At 35.5% G+C, this 17500-nt stretch overlaps 20 non-coding genes across 20 annotated transcripts; all 20 read left to right on the forward strand.

Annotated features, from left to right (window-relative positions):
• The first annotated feature begins 171 nt into the window (after positions 1-171).
• On the forward strand, positions 172-253 carry TRNAS-AGA (transfer RNA serine (anticodon AGA)). The gene has a single exon. It is a non-coding gene; the product is annotated as a tRNA-Ser (tRNA).
• Positions 254-1155: 902 nt separating this feature from the next.
• TRNAY-GUA (transfer RNA tyrosine (anticodon GUA)) lies at positions 1156-1245 on the forward strand. Its single transcript is given in 2 exon segments — positions 1156-1192; positions 1210-1245. It is a non-coding gene; the product is annotated as a tRNA-Tyr (tRNA).
• Positions 1246-1484: 239 nt separating this feature from the next.
• On the forward strand, positions 1485-1566 carry TRNAF-AAA (transfer RNA phenylalanine (anticodon AAA)). The gene has a single exon. It is a non-coding gene; the product is annotated as a tRNA-Phe (tRNA).
• Positions 1567-2468: 902 nt separating this feature from the next.
• TRNAY-GUA (transfer RNA tyrosine (anticodon GUA)) lies at positions 2469-2558 on the forward strand. The gene is given in 2 exon segments: positions 2469-2505; positions 2523-2558. It is a non-coding gene; the product is annotated as a tRNA-Tyr (tRNA).
• A 239-nt stretch (positions 2559-2797) lies between these two features.
• Positions 2798-2879, forward strand: TRNAS-AGA (transfer RNA serine (anticodon AGA)). The gene has a single exon. It is a non-coding gene; the product is annotated as a tRNA-Ser (tRNA).
• A 902-nt stretch (positions 2880-3781) lies between these two features.
• On the forward strand, positions 3782-3871 carry TRNAY-GUA (transfer RNA tyrosine (anticodon GUA)). The gene is given in 2 exon segments: positions 3782-3818; positions 3836-3871. It is a non-coding gene; the product is annotated as a tRNA-Tyr (tRNA).
• Positions 3872-4110: 239 nt separating this feature from the next.
• Positions 4111-4192, forward strand: TRNAS-AGA (transfer RNA serine (anticodon AGA)). Its single transcript has one exon. It is a non-coding gene; the product is annotated as a tRNA-Ser (tRNA).
• Positions 4193-4598: 406 nt separating this feature from the next.
• TRNAS-AGA (transfer RNA serine (anticodon AGA)) lies at positions 4599-4680 on the forward strand. The gene has a single exon. It is a non-coding gene; the product is annotated as a tRNA-Ser (tRNA).
• A 901-nt stretch (positions 4681-5581) lies between these two features.
• On the forward strand, positions 5582-5671 carry TRNAY-GUA (transfer RNA tyrosine (anticodon GUA)). Its single transcript is given in 2 exon segments — positions 5582-5618; positions 5636-5671. It is a non-coding gene; the product is annotated as a tRNA-Tyr (tRNA).
• A 239-nt stretch (positions 5672-5910) lies between these two features.
• TRNAS-AGA (transfer RNA serine (anticodon AGA)) lies at positions 5911-5992 on the forward strand. The gene has a single exon. It is a non-coding gene; the product is annotated as a tRNA-Ser (tRNA).
• A 1231-nt stretch (positions 5993-7223) lies between these two features.
• On the forward strand, positions 7224-7305 carry TRNAS-AGA (transfer RNA serine (anticodon AGA)). The gene has a single exon. It is a non-coding gene; the product is annotated as a tRNA-Ser (tRNA).
• A 1165-nt stretch (positions 7306-8470) lies between these two features.
• On the forward strand, positions 8471-8552 carry TRNAT-AGU (transfer RNA threonine (anticodon AGU)). Its single transcript has one exon. It is a non-coding gene; the product is annotated as a tRNA-Thr (tRNA).
• Positions 8553-9971: 1419 nt separating this feature from the next.
• TRNAY-GUA (transfer RNA tyrosine (anticodon GUA)) lies at positions 9972-10061 on the forward strand. Its single transcript is given in 2 exon segments — positions 9972-10008; positions 10026-10061. It is a non-coding gene; the product is annotated as a tRNA-Tyr (tRNA).
• A 239-nt stretch (positions 10062-10300) lies between these two features.
• Positions 10301-10382, forward strand: TRNAT-AGU (transfer RNA threonine (anticodon AGU)). The gene has a single exon. It is a non-coding gene; the product is annotated as a tRNA-Thr (tRNA).
• A 1419-nt stretch (positions 10383-11801) lies between these two features.
• TRNAY-GUA (transfer RNA tyrosine (anticodon GUA)) lies at positions 11802-11891 on the forward strand. The gene is given in 2 exon segments: positions 11802-11838; positions 11856-11891. It is a non-coding gene; the product is annotated as a tRNA-Tyr (tRNA).
• Positions 11892-14363: 2472 nt separating this feature from the next.
• On the forward strand, positions 14364-14453 carry TRNAY-GUA (transfer RNA tyrosine (anticodon GUA)). The gene is given in 2 exon segments: positions 14364-14400; positions 14418-14453. It is a non-coding gene; the product is annotated as a tRNA-Tyr (tRNA).
• A 241-nt stretch (positions 14454-14694) lies between these two features.
• On the forward strand, positions 14695-14776 carry TRNAS-AGA (transfer RNA serine (anticodon AGA)). The gene has a single exon. It is a non-coding gene; the product is annotated as a tRNA-Ser (tRNA).
• Positions 14777-15678: 902 nt separating this feature from the next.
• On the forward strand, positions 15679-15768 carry TRNAY-GUA (transfer RNA tyrosine (anticodon GUA)). Its single transcript is given in 2 exon segments — positions 15679-15715; positions 15733-15768. It is a non-coding gene; the product is annotated as a tRNA-Tyr (tRNA).
• Positions 15769-16927: 1159 nt separating this feature from the next.
• Positions 16928-17017, forward strand: TRNAY-GUA (transfer RNA tyrosine (anticodon GUA)). The gene is given in 2 exon segments: positions 16928-16964; positions 16982-17017. It is a non-coding gene; the product is annotated as a tRNA-Tyr (tRNA).
• A 239-nt stretch (positions 17018-17256) lies between these two features.
• TRNAT-AGU (transfer RNA threonine (anticodon AGU)) lies at positions 17257-17338 on the forward strand. Its single transcript has one exon. It is a non-coding gene; the product is annotated as a tRNA-Thr (tRNA).
• Positions 17339-17500: the final 162 nt, after the last annotated feature.

Below are 17500 nucleotides of genomic sequence, written 5' to 3' on the forward strand. Positions count from 1 at the left end.
GCATTCTCCAAGTTATTTTTTAAAAATCATTAACGCAGGTCACTGTGGTCAGGATTAACTTCCCATGGAAATCATCTCTGATACAATATTACTTCAGTCATCCTCACAGCCTGAAAGGAAGTAGCTCAACCCATAGAGAAACTTTTGTGAAAACATCACGTTGCATGAGCGGTAGTTGTGGCCGAGTGGTTAAGGCGATAGACTAGAAATCCATTGGGGTCTCCCCGCGCACGTTCAAATCCTGCCGACTACGACCACTTGGTTGTTTTATTTTTCAGAAAATTTACTAAAAGCTTGAAACCAGTGTTGCTCAGGGTGAGTCAGGAACTGGCACATCAAAATCTTTAGGATGCCTGCCTGTTCTCTCTTTCTCTATCCGTCATTCTCCTCCTCTACTTGAGACTGAGCCCAGGAATCTCAGCAGCCATACTAAGTAGCATTTATTAATTACAAATGCATTTTGAATGTCAAATTTGTAAGAAAGTTTTGTACATTTAGCAAAATATAAAATTCATTCGAAAGAAAATTATGTCCACTCAAAGTAAAAAGAGCTTTGGTTACTTTCAATGCACAACATTTTACTTTCAAATCGTGTCAGATGACTTTCAGTGCTAATTATTATATCATTAACCTCTCCTTTATTAAAAATTGTGCTTTAATGCAAAAAAAGAAAAATAATTGTCTGTGCATACTCTCATGTAGCACAATTATCTTCACTAGCTCAAAAGGGCCGCTCATTGTCCAAAATGAATTGTCAAATCAGAACAAACAATGGAATATCCCCATCATTCCTGGAACACTTGATTAGTTTACAAAACAAGCAAAATTTAAAAGAGTGTAGAAGGTTTGATATGCTCAAGCATCTCTAATCTTGATGTAAGTTTGGCTACACTAAAAAATCTATTGAAAGTGCTTTCCAAACTAGCTCTGTAGCCAGTTGATAGTAATTGCACAAATATAAGTCAAACTATTAGTGATATTTTCCAAATGATTAAACATGACAATTTGTGTGATAAAGCAACACAGGAATAAGTAGTTGAATCTCTTTTGTGTAGTCAAATCATTTTTAATTTTGCTTGGAAAGTTGATAATGTTTAAAATTAACACTCAATCATTTTAATAGCACGTAATATCAAAGTCGTACAATCATGGAATCCTTCGATAGCTCAGCTGGTAGAGCGGAGGACTGTAGGGGTGATTGGTACAGAAATCCTTAGGTCGCTGGTTCAATTCCGGCTCGAAGGATGATGCTTTTGATAAACTTAGATGTCAGTACTGACATTTTACAAACCCAAAACTGTACCAAGTATAAAGCATTCTCCAAGTTATTTTTAAAAAATCATTAACGCAGGTCACTGTGGTCAGAATTAACTTCCCATGGAAATCATCTCTGATACAATATTACTTCAGTCATCCTCACAGCCTGAAATGAAGTAGCTCAACCCATAGAGAAACTTTTGTGAAAACATCATGTCGCATGAGAGGTAGTTGTGGCCGAGTGGTTAAGGCGATAGACTAAAAATCCATTGGGGTCTCCCCGCGCAGGTTCAAATCCTTCCGACTACGACCATTTGGTTGTTTTATTTTTCAGAAAATTTACTAAAAGCTTGAAACCAGTGTTGCTCAGGGTGAGTCAGGAACTGGCACATCAAAATCTTTAGGATGCCTGCCTGTTCTCTCTTTCTCTCTCCGTCATTCTCCTCCTCTACTTGAGACTGAGCCCAGGAATCTCAGCAGCCATACTAAGTAGCATTTATTAATTACAAATGCATTTTGAATGTCAAATTTGTAAGAAAGTTTTGTACATTTAGCAAAATATCAAATTCATTCGAAAGAAAATGATGTCCACTCAAAGTAAAAAGAGCTTTGGTTACTTTCAATGCACAACATTTTACTTTCAAATCGTGTCAGATGACTTTCAGTGCTAATTATTATATCATTAACCTCTCCATTATTAAAAATTGTGCTTTAATGCAAAAAAAGAAAAATAATTGTCTGTGCATACTCTCATGTAGCACAATTATCTTCACTAGCTCAAAAGGGCCGCTCATTGTCCAAAATGAATTGTCAAATCAGAACAAACAATGGAAGATCCCCATCATTCCTGGAACACTTGATTAGTTTACAAAACAAGCAAAATTTAAAAGAGTGTAGAAGGTTTGATAGGCTCAAGCATCTCTAATCTTGATGTAAGTTTGGCTACACTAAACAATCTATTGAAAGTGCTTTCCAAACTAGCTCTCTAGCCAGTTGATAGTAATTGCACAAATATAAGTCAAACTATTAGTGATATTTTCCAAATGATTAAACATGACAATTTGTGTGATAAAGCAACACAGGAATAAGTAGTTCAATCTCTTTTGTGTAGTCAAATCATTTTTCATTTTGCTTGGAAAGTTGATAATGTTTAAAATTAACACTCAATCATTTTAATAGCACGTAATATCACAGTTGTACGATCATGGAATCCTTCGATAGCTCAGCTGGTAGAGCAGAGGAATGTAGAGGTGATTGGTACAGAAATCCTTAGGTCGCTGGTTCAATTCCGGCTCGAAGGATGATTCTTTTGATAAACTTAGATGTCAGTACTGACATTTTACAAACCCAAAACTGTACCAAGTATAAAGCATTCTCCAAGTTATATTTTAAAAATCATTAACGCAGGTCACTGTGGTCAGGATTAACTTCCCATGGAAATCATCTCTGATACAATATTACTTCAGTCATCCTCACAGCCTGAAATGAAGTAGCTCAACCCATAGAGAAACTTTTGTGAAAACATCACATTGCATGAGAGGTAGTCGTGGCCGAGTGGTTAAGGCGATGCACTAGAAATCCATTGGGGTCTCCCCGCACAGGTTCAAATCCTGCCGACTACGACCACATGGTTGTTTTATTTTTCAGAAAATTTACTAAACGCTTGAAACCAGTGTTGCTCAGGGTGAGTCAGGAACTGGCACATCAAAATCTTTAGGATGCCTGCCTGTTCTCTCTTTCTCTATCCGTCATTCTCCTCCTCTACTTGAGACTGAGCCCCGGAATCTCAGCAGCCATACTAAGTAGCATTTATTAATTACAAATGCATTTTGAATGTCAAATTTGTAAGAAAGTTTTGTACATTTAGCAAAATATCAAATTCATTTGAAAGAAAATGATGTCCACTCAAAGTAAAAAGAGCTTTGGTTACTTTCAATGCACAACATTTTACTTTCAAATCGTGTCAGATGACTTTCAGTGCTAATTATTATATCATTAACCTCTCCTTTATTAAAAATTGTGCTTTAATGCAAAAAAAGAAAAATAATTGTCTGTGCATACTCTCATGTAGCACAATTATCTTCACTAGCTCAAAAGGGCCGCTCATTGTCCAAAATGAATTGTCAAATCAGAACAAACAATGGAATATCCCCATCAATCCTGGAACACTTGATTAGTTTACAAAACAAGCAAAATTTAAAAGAGTGTAGAAGGTTTGATAGGCTCAAGCATCTCTAATCTTGATGTAAGTTTGGCTACACTAAAAAATCTATTGAAAGTGCTTTCCAAACTAGCTCTGTAGCCAGTTGATAGTAATTGCACAAATATAAGTCAAACTATTAGTGATATTTTCCAAATGATTAAACATGACAATTTGTGTGATAAAGCAACACAGGAATAAGTAGTTGAATCTCTTTTGTGTAGTCAAATCATTTTTCATTTTGCTTGGAAAGTTGATAATGTTTAAAATTAACACTCAATCATTTTAATAGCACGTAATATCACAGTTGTATGATCATGGAATCCTTCAATAGCTCAGCTGGTAGAGCGGAGGACTGTAGAGGTGATTGGTACAGAAATCCTTAGGTCGCTGGTTCAATTCCGGCTTGAAATATGACGTTTTTGATAAACTTAGATGTCAGTACTGACATTTTACAAACCCAAAACTGTACCAAGTATAAAGCATTCTCCAAGTTATATTTTAAAAATCATTAATGCAGGTCACTGTGGTCAGGATTAACTTCCCATGGAAATCATCTCTGATACAATATTACTTCAGTCATCCTCACAGCCTGAAATGAAGTAGCTCAAACCATAGAGAAACTTTTGTGAACACATCACATTGCATGAGAGGTAGTCGTGGCCGAGTGGTTAAGGCGAAGCACTAGAAATCCATTGGGGTCTCCCCGCGCAGGTTCAAATCCTGCCGACTACGACCACATGATTGTTTTATTTTTCAGAAAATTTACTAAACGCTTGAAACCAGTGTTGCTCAGGGTGAGTCAGGAACTGGCACATCAAAATCTTTAGGATGCCTGCCTGTTCTCTCTTTCTCTATCCGTCATTCTCCTCCTCTACTTGAGACTGAGCCCAGGAATCTCAGCAGCCATACTAAGTAGCATTTTTTAAGTACAAATGCATTTTCAATGTCAAATTTGTAAGAAAGTTTTGTACATTTAGCAAAATATCAAATTCATTTGAAAGAAAATGATGTCCACTCAAAGTAAAAAGAGCTTTGGTTACTTTCAATGCACAACATTTTACTTTCAAATCGTGTCAGATGACTTTCAGTGCTAATTATTATAGAGAAACTTTTGTGAAAACATCACATCGCATGAGAGGTAGTCGTGGCCGAGTGGTTAAGGCAATGGACTAGAAATCCATTGGGGTCTCCCCGCGCAGTTTCAAATCCTGCCGAATATGACCACATGGTTGTTTTATTTTTCAGAAAATTTACTAAAAGCTTGAAACCAGTGTTGCTCAGGGTGAGTCAGGAACTGGCACATCAAAATCTTTAGGATGCCTGCCTGTTCTCTCTTTCTCTATCCTCATTCTCCTCCTCTACTTGAGACTGAGCCCCGGAATCTCAGCAGCCATACTAAGTAGCATTTATTAAGTACAAATGCATTTTGAATGTCAAATTTGTATGAAAGTTTTGTACATTTAGCAAAATATCAAATTAATTTAAAAGAAAATGATGTCCACTCAAAGTAAAAAGAGCTTTGGTTACTTTCAATGCACAACATTTTACTTTCAAATCGTGTCAGATGACTTTCAGTGCTAATTATTATATCATTAACCTCTCCTTTATTAAAAATTGTGCTTTAATGCAAAAAAAGAAAAATAATTGTCTGTGCATACTCTCATGTAGCACAATTATCTTCACTAGCTCAAAAGGGCCGCTCATTGTCCAAAATGAATTGTCAAATCAGAACAAACAATGGAATATCCCCATCATTCCTGGAACACTTGATTAGTTTAAAAAACAAGCAAAATTTAAAAGAGTGTAGAAGGTTTGATAGGCTCAAGCATCTCTAATCTTGATGTAAGTTTGGCTACACTAAAAAATCTATTGAAAGTGCTTTCCAAACTAGCTCTGTAGCCAGTTGATAGTAATTGCACAAATATAAGTCAAACTATTAGTGATATTTTCCAAATGATTAAACATGACAATTTGTGTGATAAAGCAACACAGGAATAAGTAGTTGAATCTCTTGTGTGTAGTCAAATCATTTTTCATTTTGCTTGGAAAGTTGATAATGTTTAAAATTAACACTCAATCATTTTAATAGCACGTAATATCACAGTTGTGTGATCATGGAATCCTTCGATAGCTCAGCTGGTAGAGCGGAGGACTGTAGAGGAGATTGGTACAGAAATTCTTAGGTCGCTGGTTCAATTCTGGCTCGAAGGATGAAGCTTTTGATAAACTTAGATGTCAGTACTGACATTTTACAAACCCAAAACTATACCAAGTATAAAGCATTCTCCAAGTTATATTTTAAAAATCTTTAACGCAGGCCACTGTGGTCAGGATTAACTTCCCATGGAAATCATCTCTGATACAATATTACTTCAGTCATCCTAACAGCCTGAAATGAAGTAGCTCAACCCATAGAGAAACTTTTGTGAAAACATCACATTGCATGAGAGGTAGTCGTGGCCGAGTGGTTAAAGCGATGGACTAGAAATCCATTGGGGTCTCCCCGCGCATGTTCAAATCCTGCCGACTACGACCACATGGTTGTTTTAATTTTCAGAAAATTTACTAAAAGCTTGAAACCAGTGTTGATCATGGTGAGTCAGGAACTGGCACATCCAAATCTTTAGGATGCCTGCCTGTTCTCTCTTTCTCTATCCTTCATTTTCCTCCTCTCCTTGAGACTGAGCCCAGGAATCTCAGCAGCTATACTAAGTAGCATTTATTAATTACAAATGCATTTTGAATGTCAAATTTGTAAGAAAGTTTTGTACATTTAGCAAAATATCAAATTCATTTGAAAGAAAATGATGTCCACTCAAAGTAAAAAGAGCTTTGGTTACTTTCAATGCACAACATTTTACTTTCAAATCGTGTCAGATGACTTTCAGTGCTAATTATTATATCATTAACCTCTCCTTTATTAAAAATTGTGCTTTAATGCAAAAAAAGAAAAATAATTGTCTGTGCATACTCTCATGTAGCACAATTATCTTCACTAGCTCAAAAGGGCCGCTCATTGTCCAAAATGAATTGTCAAATCAGAACAAACAATGGAATATCCCCATCATTCCTGGAACACTTGATTAGTTTACAAAACAAGCCAAATTTAAAAGAGTGTAGAAGGTTTGATAGGCTCAAGCATCTCTAATCTTGATGTAAGTTTGGCTACACTAAAAAATCTATTGAAAGTGCTTTCCAAACTAGCTCTGTAGCCAGTTGATAGTAATTGCACAAATATAAGTGAAACTATTAGTGATAATTTCCAAATGATTAAACATGACAATTTGTGTGATAAAGCAACACAGGCATAAGTAGTTGAATCTCTTGTGTGTAGTCAAATCATTTTTCATTTTGCTTGGAAAGTTGATAATGTTTAAAATTAACACTCAATCATTTTAATAGCACGTACTATCACAGTTGTACGATCATGGAATCCTTCGATAGCTCAGCTGGTAGAGCGGAAGACTGTAGAAGAGATTGGTACAGAAATCCTTAGGTCGCTGGATCAATTCTGGCTCGAATGATGACGCTTTTGATAAACTTAGATGTCACTACTGACATTTTACAAACCCAAAACTATACCAAGTATAAAGCATTCTCCAAGTTATATTTTAAAAATCATTGACGCGGGCCACTGTGGTCAGGATTAACTTCCCATGGAAATCATCTCTGATACAATATTACTTCAGTCATCCTCACAGCCTGAAATGAAGTAGCTCAACCAATAGAGAAACTTTTGTGAAAACATCACATTGCATGAGAGGTAGTAGTGGCCGAGTGGTTAAGGCGATGGACTAGAAATCTATTGGGGTCTCCCCGCTCAGGTTCAAATCCTGCCGACTACGACCACATGGTTGTTTAATTTTTCAGAAAATTTGCTAAAAGCTTGAAACCAGTGATATTCAGGGTGAGTCAGGAACTGGCACATCAAAATCTTTTGGATGCCTGCCTGTTCTCTCTTTCTCTATCCGTCATTCTCCTCCTCTCCTTGAGACTGAGCCCAGGAATCTCAGCAGCTATATTAAGTAGCATTTATTAATTACAAATGCATTTTGAATGTCAAATTTGTAAGAAAGTTTTGTACATTTAGCAAAATATCAAATTCATTTGAAAGAAAATGATGTCCACTCAAAGTAAAAAGAGCTATGGTTACTTTCAATGCACAATATTTTACTTTCAAATCATGTCAGATGACTTTCAGTGCTAATTATTATATCATTAACCTCTCCTTTATTAAAAATTGTGCTTTAATGCAAAAAAAGAAAAATAATTGTCTGTGCATACTCTCATGTAGCACAATTATCTTCACTAGCTCAAAAGGGCCGCACATTGTCCAAAATTAAATGTCAAATCAGAACAAACAATGGAATATCCCCATCATTCCTGGAACACTTGATTAGTTTACAAAACAAGCCAAATTTAAAAGAGTGTAGAAGGTTTGATAGGCTCAAGCATCTCTAATCTTGATGTAAGTTTGGCTACACTAAAAAATCTATTGAAAGTGATATTTTCCAAATGATTAAACATGACAATTTGTGTGATAAAGCAACACAGGAATAAGTAGCTGAATCTCTTTTGTGTAGTCAAATCATTTTTCATTTTGCTTGGAAAGTTGATAATGTTTAACATTAACACAATCATTTTAATAGCACGTACTATCACAGCTGTACGATCATGGTATCCTTCGATAGCTCAGCTGGTAGAGTGGAAAACTGTAGAGGAGATTGGTACAGAAATCCTTAGGTTGCTGGTTCAATTCCGGCTTGAAGGATGACGCTTTTGATAAACTTAGATGTCAGTACTGACATTTTACAAACCCAAAACTATACCAAGTATAAAGCATTCTCCAAGTTATATTTTAAAAATCATTAACGCAGGCCACTGTGGTCAGGATTAACTTCCCATGGAAATCATCTCTGATACAATATTACTTCAGTCATCCTCACAGCCTGAAATGAAGTAGCTCAACCCATAGAGAAACTTTTGTGAAAACATCACATTGCATGAGAGGTAGTAGTGGCCGAGTGGTTAAGGCGATGGACTAGTAATCTATTGGGGTCTCCCCGCTCAGGTTCAAATCCTGCCGACTACGACTACATGGTTGTTTAATTTTTCAGAACATTTGCTAAAAGCTTGAAACCAGTGATATTCAGGGTGAGTCAGGAACTGGCACATCAAAATCTTTTGGATTCCTGCCTGTTCTCTTTTTCTCTATCCGTCATTCTCCTCCTCTCCTTGAGACTGAGCCCAGGAATCTCAGCAGCTATATTAAGTAGCATTTATTAATTACAAATGCATTTTGAATGTCAAATTTGTAAGAAAGTTTTGTACATTTAGCAAAATATCAAGTTCATTTGAAAGAAAATGATGTCCACTCAAAGTAAAAAGAGCTTTGGTTACTTTCAATGCACAACATTTTACTTTCAAATCGTGTCAGATGACTTTCAGTGCTAATTATTATATCATTAACCTCTCCTTTATTAAAAATTGTGCTTTAATGCAAAAAAAGAAAAATAATTGTCTGTGCATACTCTCATGTAGCACAATTATCTTCACTAGCTCAAAAGGGCCGCTCATTGTCCAAAATTAATTGTCAAATCAGAACAAACAATGGAATATCCCCATCATTCCTGGAACACTTGATTAGTTTACTAAACAAGCAAAATTTAAAAGAGTGTAGAAGGTTTGATAGGCTCAAGCATCTCTAATCTTGATGTAAGTTTGGCTACACTAAAAAATCTATTGAAAGTGCTTTCCAAACTAGCTCTGTAGCCAGTTGATAGTAATTGCACAAATATAAGTCAAACTATTAGTGATATTTTCCAAATGATTAAACATGACAATTTGTGTGATAAAGCAACACAGGAATAAGTAGTTGAATCTCTTTTGTGTAGTCAAATAATATTTCATTTTGCTTGGAAAGTTGATAATGTTTTTGAAAGAAAATGATGTCCACTCAAAGTAAAAAGAGCTATGGTTACTTTCAATGCACAATATTTTACTTTCAAATCCTGTCAGATGACTTTCAGTGCTAATTATTATATCATTAACCTCTCCTTTATTAAAAATTGTGCTTTAATGCAAAAAAAGAAAAATAATTGTCTGTGCATACTCTCATGTAGCACAATTATCTTCACTAGCTCAAAAGGGCCGCACATTGTCCAAAATTAAATGTCAAATCAGAACAAACAATGGAATATCCCCATCATTCCTGGAACACTTGATTAGTTTACAAAACAAGCCAAATTTAAAAGAGTGTAGAAGGTTTGATAGGCTCAAGCATCTCTAATCTTGATGTAAGTTTGGCTACACTAAAAAATCTATTGAAAGTGATATTTTCCAAATGATTAAACATGACAATTTGTGTGATAAAGCAACACAGGAATAAGTAGTTGAATCTCTTTTGTGTAGTCAAATCATTTTTCATTTTGCTTGGAAAGTTGATAATGTTTAACATTAACACTCAATCATTTTAATAGCACGTACTATCACAGCTGTACAATCATGGTATCCTTCGATAGCTCAGCTGGTAGAGCGGAAGACTGTAGAGGAGATTGGTACAGAAATCCTTAGGTCGCTGGTTCAATTCCAGCTTGAAGGATGATGCTTTTGATAAACTTAGATGTCAGTACTGACATTTTACAAACCCAAAACTATACCAAGTATAAAGCATTCTCCAAGTTATATTTTAAAAATCATTAACGCAGGCCACTGTGGTCAGGATTAACTTCCCATGGAAATCATCTCTGATACAATATTACTTCAGTCATCCTCACAGCCTGAAATGAAGTAGCTCAACCCATAGAGAAACTTTTGTGAAAACATCACATTGCATGAGAGGTAGTAGTGGCCGAGTGGTTAAGGCGATGGACTAGTAATCTATTGGGGTCTCCCCGCTCAGGTTCAAATCCTGCCGACTACGACTACATGGTTGTTTAATTTTTCAGAACATTTGCTAAAAGCTTGAAACCAGTGATATTCAGGGTGAGTCAGGAACTGGCACATCAAAATCTTTTGGATTCCTGCCTGTTCTCTTTTTCTCTATCCGTCATTCTCCTCCTCTCCTTGAGACTGAGCCCAGGAATCTCAGCAGCTATATTAAGTAGCATTTATTAATTACAAATGCATTTTGAATGTCAAATTTGTAAGAAAGTTTTGTACATTTAGCAAAATATCAAGTTCATTTGAAAGAAAATGATGTCCACTCAAAGTAAAAAGAGCTTTGGTTACTTTCAATGCACAACATTTTACTTTCAAATCGTGTCAGATGACTTTCAGTGCTAATTATTATATCATTAACCTCTCCTTTATTAAAAATTGTGCTTTAATGCAAAAAAAGAAAAATAATTGTCTGTGCATACTCTCATGTAGCACAATTATCTTCACTAGCTCAAAAGGGCCGCTCATTGTCCAAAATTAATTGTCAAATCAGAACAAACAATGGAATATCCCCATCATTCCTGGAACACTTGATTAGTTTACTAAACAAGCAAAATTTAAAAGAGTGTAGAAGGTTTGATAGGCTCAAGCATCTCTAATCTTGATGTAAGTTTGGCTACACTAAAAAATCTATTGAAAGTGCTTTCCAAACTAGCTCTGTAGCCAGTTGATAGTAATTGCACAAATATAAGTCAAACTATTAGTGATATTTTCCAAATGATTAAACATGACAATTTGTGTGATAAAGCAACACAGGAATAAGTAGTTGAATCTCTTTTGTGTAGTCAAATAATATTTCATTTTGCTTGGAAAGTTGATAATGTTTTTGAAAGAAAATGATGTCCACTCAAAGTAAAAAGAGCTATGGTTACTTTCAATGCACAATATTTTACTTTCAAATCCTGTCAGATGACTTTCAGTGCTAATTATTATATCATTAACCTCTCCTTTATTAAAAATTGTGCTTTAATGCAAAAAAAGAAAAATAATTGTCTGTGCATACTCTCATGTAGCACAATTATCTTCACTAGCTCAAAAGGGCCGCACATTGTCCAAAATTAAATGTCAAATCAGAACAAACAATGGAATATCCCCATCATTCCTGGAACACTTGATTAGTTTACAAAACAAGCCAAATTTAAAAGAGTGTAGAAGGTTTGATAGGCTCAAGCATCTCTAATCTTGATGTAAGTTTGGCTACACTAAAAAATCTATTGAAAGTGATATTTTCCAAATGATTAAACATGACAATTTGTGTGATAAAGCAACACAGGAATAAGTAGTTGAATCTCTTTTGTGTAGTCAAATCATTTTTCATTTTGCTTGGAAAGTTGATAATGTTTAACATTAACACTCAATCATTTTAATAGCACGTACTATCACAGCTGTACAATCATGGTATCCTTCGATAGCTCAGCTGGTAGAGCGGAAGACTGTAGAGGAGATTGGTACAGAAATCCTTAGGTCGCTGGTTCAATTCCAGCTTGAAGGATGATGCTTTTGATAAACTTAGATGTCAGTACTGACATTTTACAAACCCAAAACTATACCAAGTATAAAGCATTCTCCAAGTTATATTTTAAAAATCATTAACGCAGGCCACTGTGGTCAGGATTAACTTCCCATGGAAATCATCTCTGATACAATATTACTTCAGTCATCCTCACAGCCTGAAATGAAGTAGCTCAACCCATAGAGAAACTTTTGTGAAAACATCACATTGCATGAGAGGTAGTAGTGGCCGAGTGGTTAAGGCGATGGACTATTAATCTATTGGGGTCTCCTTGCTCAGGTTCAAATCCTGCCGACTACGACCACATGGTTGTTTAATTTTTCAGAACATTTGCTAAAAGCTTGAAACCAGTGATATTCAGGGTGAGTCAGGAACTGGCACATCAAAATCTTTTGGATTCCTGCCTGTTCTCTTTTTCTCTATCCGTCATTCTCCTCCTCTCCTTGAGACTGAGCCCAGGAATCTCATCAGCTATATTAAGTAGCATTTATTAATTACAAATGCATTTTGAATGTCAAATTTGTAAGAAAGTTTTGTACATTTAGCAAAATATCAAGTTAATTTGAAAGAAAATGATGTCCACTCAAAGTAAAAAGAGCTTTGGTTACTTTCAATGCACAACATTTTACTTTCAAATCGTGTCAGATGACTTTCAGTGCTAATTATTATATCATTAACCTCTCCTTTATTAAAAATTGTGCTTTAATGCAAAAAAAGAAAAATAATTGTCTGTGCATACTCTCATGTAGCACAATTATCTTCACTAGCTCAAAAGGGCCGCTCATTGTCCAAAATTAATTGTCAAATCAGAACAAACAATGGAATATCCCCATCATTCCTGGAACACTTGATTAGTTTACTAAACAAGCAAAATTTAAAAGAGTGTAGAAGGTTTGATAGGCTCAAGCATCTCTAATCTTGATGTAAGTTTGGCTACACTAAAAAATCTATTGAAAGTGCTTTCCAAACTAGCTCTGTAGCCAGTTGATAGTAATTGCACAAATATAAGTCAAACTATTAGTGATATTTTCCAAATGATTAAACATGACAATTTGTGTGATAAAGCAACACAGGAATAAGTAGTTGAATCTCTTTTGTGTAGTCAAATAATATTTCATTTTGCTTGGAAAGTTGATAATGTTTAAAATTAACACTCAATCATTTTAATAGCACGTACTATCTCAGATGTACGATCATGGAATCCTTCGATAGCTCAGCTGGTAGAGCGGAGGACTGTAGAGGAGATTGGTACAGAAATCCTTAGGTTGCTTGTTCAATTCTGGCTCGAAAGATGACGCTTTTGATAAACTTAGATGTCACTACTGACATTTTCCAAACCCAAAACTATACCAAGTATAAAGCATTCTCCAAGTTATATTTAAAAAATTATTAACGCAGGCCACTGTGGTAAGGATTAACTTCCCATGGAAATCATCTCTGATACAATATTACTTCAGTCATCCTCACAGCCTGAAATGAAGTAGCTCAACCCATAGAGAAACTTTTGTGAAAACATCACATTGCATGAGAGGTAGTAGTGGCCGAGTGGTTAATTCGATGGACTAGAAATCTATTGGGGTCTCCCCGCTCAGGTTCAAATCCTGCCGACTACGACCACATGGTTGTTTAATTTTTCAGAAAATTTGCTAAAAGCTTGAAACCAGTGATATTCAGGGTGAGTCAGGAACTGGCACATCAAAATCTTTTGGATGCCTGCCTGTTCTCTCTTTCTCTATCCGTCATTCTCCTCCTCTCCTTGAGACTGAGCCCAGGAATCTCAGCAGCTATATTAAGTAGCATTTATTAATTACAAATGCATTTTGAATGTCAAATTTGTAAGAAAGTTTTGTACATTTAGCAAAATATCAAATTCATTTGAAAGAAAATGATGTCCACTCAAAGTAAAAAGAGCTATAGTTACTTTCAATGCACAACATTTTACTTTCAAATCGTGTCAGATGACTTTCAGTGCTAATTATTATATCATTAACCTCTCCTTTATTAAAAATTGTGCTTTAATGCAAAAAAAGAAAAATAATTGTCTGTGCATACTCTCATGTAGCACAATTATCTTCACTAGCTCAAAAGGGCCGCACATTGTCCAAAATTAATTGTCAAATCAGAACAAACAATGGAATATCCCCATCAATCCTGGAACACTTGATTAGTTTACAAAACAAGCAAAATTTAAAAGAGTGTAGAAAGTTTGTAAGGCTCAAGCATCTCTAATCTTGATGTAAGTTTGGCTACACTAAAAAATCTATTGAAAGTGATATTTTCCAAATGATTAAACATGACAATTTGTGTGATAAAGCAACACAGGAATAAGTAGTTGAATCTCTTTTGTGTAGTCAAATAATTTTTCATTTTGCTTGGAAAGTTGATAATGTTTAAAATTAACACTCAATCATTTTAATAGCACGTAATATCACAGTTGTATGATCATGGAATCTTTCGATAGCTCAGCTGGTAGAGCGGAGGACTGTAGAGGAGATTGGTACAAAAATCCTTAGGTCGCTGGTTCAATTCCGACTCGAAGGATGATTCTTTTGATAAACTTAGATGTCAGTACTGACATTTTACAAACCCAAAACTATACCAAGTATAAAGCATTCTCCAAGTGTTATATTTTAAAAATCATTAACGCAGGCCACTGTGGTCAAGATTAACTTCCCATGGAAATCATGTCTGATACAATATTACTTCAGTCATCCTCACAGCCTGAAATGAAGTAGCTCAACCCATAGAGAAACTTTTGTGAAAACATCACATTGCATGAGAGGTAGTCGTGGCCAAGTGGTTAAGGCAATGGACGAGAAATCCATTGGGGTCTACCCGCGCAGGTTCAAATCCTGCTGACTATGACCACATGGTTGTTTTAATTTTCAGAAAATGTACTAAAAGCTTGAAACCAGTGTTGATCAGGGTGAGTCAGGAACTGGCACATCCAAATCTTTAGGATGACTGCCTGTTCTCTCTTTCTCTATCCGTCATTCTCCTCCTCTCCTTGAGACTGAGCCCAGGAATCTCAGCAGCTATACTAAGTAGCATTTATTAATAAAAAATGCATTTTGAATGTCAAATTTGTAAGAAAGTTTTGTACATTTAGCAAAATATCAAATTTATTTGAAAGAAAATGATGTCCACTCAAAGTAAAAAGAGCTTTGGTTACTTTCAATGCACAACATTTTTCTTTCAAATCGTGTCAGATGACTTTCAGTGCTATTTATAATATCATTAACCTCTCCTTTATTAAAAATTGTGCTTTAATGCAAAAAAAGAAAAATAATTGTCTGTGCATACTCTCATGTAGCACAATTATCTTCACTAGCTCAAAAGGGCCGCTCATTGTCCAAAATGAATTGTCAAATCAGAACAAACAATGGAATATCCCCATCATTCCTGGAACACTTGATTAGTTTACAAAACAAGCAAAATTTAAAAGAGTGTAGAAGGTTTGATAGGCTCAAGCATCTCTAATCTTGATGTAAGTTTGGCTACACTAAAAAATCTATTGAAAGTGCTTTCCAAACTAGCTCTGTAGCCAGTTGATAGTAATTGCACAAATATAAGTCAAACTATTAGTGATATTTTCCAAATGATTAAACATGACAATTTGTGTGATAAAGCAACACAGGAATAAGTAGTTGAATCTCTTTTGTGTAGTCAAATAATATTTCATTTTGCTTGGAAAGTTGATAATGTTTAAAATTAACACTCAATCATTTTAATAGCACGTACTATCACAGTTGTACGATCATGGAATCCTTCGATAGCTCAGCTGGTAGAGCGGAAGACTGTAGAGGAGATTGGTACAGAAATCCTTAGGTCGCTGGATCAATTCCGGCTCGAAGGATGACGCTTTTGATAAACTTAGATGTCACTACTGACATTTTACAAACCCAAAACTATACCAAGTATAAAGCATTCTCCAAGTTATATTTTAAAAATCATTAACGCAGGCCACTGTGGTCAGGATTAACTTCCCATGGAAATCATCTCTGATACAATATTACTTCAGTCATCCTCACAGCCTGAAATGAAGTAGCTCAACCAATAGAGAAACTTTTGTGAAAACATCACATTGCATGAGAGGTAGTAGTGGCCGAGTGATTAAGGCGATGGACTAGAAATCTATTGGGGTCTCCCCGCTCAGGTTCAAAACCTGCCGACTACGACCACATGGTTGTTTAATTTTTCAGAAAATTTGCTAAAAGCTTGAAACCAGTGATATTCAGGGTGAGTCAGGAACTGGCACATCAAAATCTTTTGGATGCCTGCCTGTTCTCTCTTTCTCTATCCGTCATTCTCCTCCTCTCCTTGAGACTGAGCCCAGGAATCTCAGCAGCTATATTAAGTAGCATTTATTAATTACAAATGCATTTTGAATGTCAAATTTGTAAGAAAGTTTTGTACATTTAGCAAAATATCAAATTCATTTGAAAGAAAATGATGTCCACTCAAAGTAAAAAGAGCTATGGTTACTTTCAATGCACAATATTTTACTTTCAAATCCTGTCAGATGACTTTCAGTGCTAATTATTATATCATTAACCTCTCCTTTATTAAAAATTGTGCTTTAATGCAAAAAAAGAAAAATAATTGTCTGTGCATACTCTCATGTAGCACAATTATCTTCACTAGCTCAAAAGGGCCGCACATTGTCCAAAATTAAATGTCAAATCAGAACAAACAATGGAATATCCCCATCATTCCTGGAACACTTGATTAGTTTACAAAACAAGCCAAATTTAAAAGAGTGTAGAAGGTTTGATAGGCTCAAGCATCTCTAATCTTGATGTAAGTTTGGCTACACTAAAAAATCTATTGAAAGTGATATTTTCCAAATGATTAAACATGACAATTTGTGTGATAAAGCAACACAGGAATAAGTAGTTGAATCTCTTTTGTGTAGTCAAATCATTTTTCATTTTGCTTGGAAAGTTGATAATGTTTAACATTAACACTCAATCATTTTAATAGCGCGTACTATCACAGCTGTACGATCATGGTATCCTTCGATAGCTCAGCTGGTAGAGCGGAAGACTGTAGAGGAGATTGGTACAGAAATACTTAGGTCGCTGGTTCAATTCCGGCTTGAAGGATGACGCTTTTGATAAACTTAGATGTCAGTACTGACATTTTCCAAACCCAAAACTATACCAAGTATAAAGCATTCTCCAAGTTATATTTTAAAAATCATTAACGCAGGCCACTGTGGTCAGGATTAACTTCCCATGGAAATCATCTCTGATACAATATTACTTCAGTCATCCTCACAGCCTGAAATGAAGTAGCTCAACCCATAGAGAAACTTTTGTGAAAACATCACATTGCATGAGAGGTAGTAGTGGCCGAGTGGTTAAGGCGATGGACTAGTAATCTATTGGGGTCTCCCCGCTCAGGTTCAAATCCTGCCGACTACGACCACATGGTTGTTTAATTTTTCAGAACATTTGCTAAAAGCTTGAAACCAGTGATATTCAGGGTGAGTCAGGAACTGGCACATCAAAATATTTTGGATTCCTGCCTGTTCTCTTTTTCTCTATCCGTCATTCTCCTCCTCTCCTTGAGACTGAGCCCAGGAA

This window comes from Pseudophryne corroboree, chromosome 4 (assembly GCF_028390025.1).
Source record: "Pseudophryne corroboree isolate aPseCor3 chromosome 4, aPseCor3.hap2, whole genome shotgun sequence".
NCBI lineage: Eukaryota > Metazoa > Chordata > Amphibia > Anura > Myobatrachidae > Pseudophryne > Pseudophryne corroboree.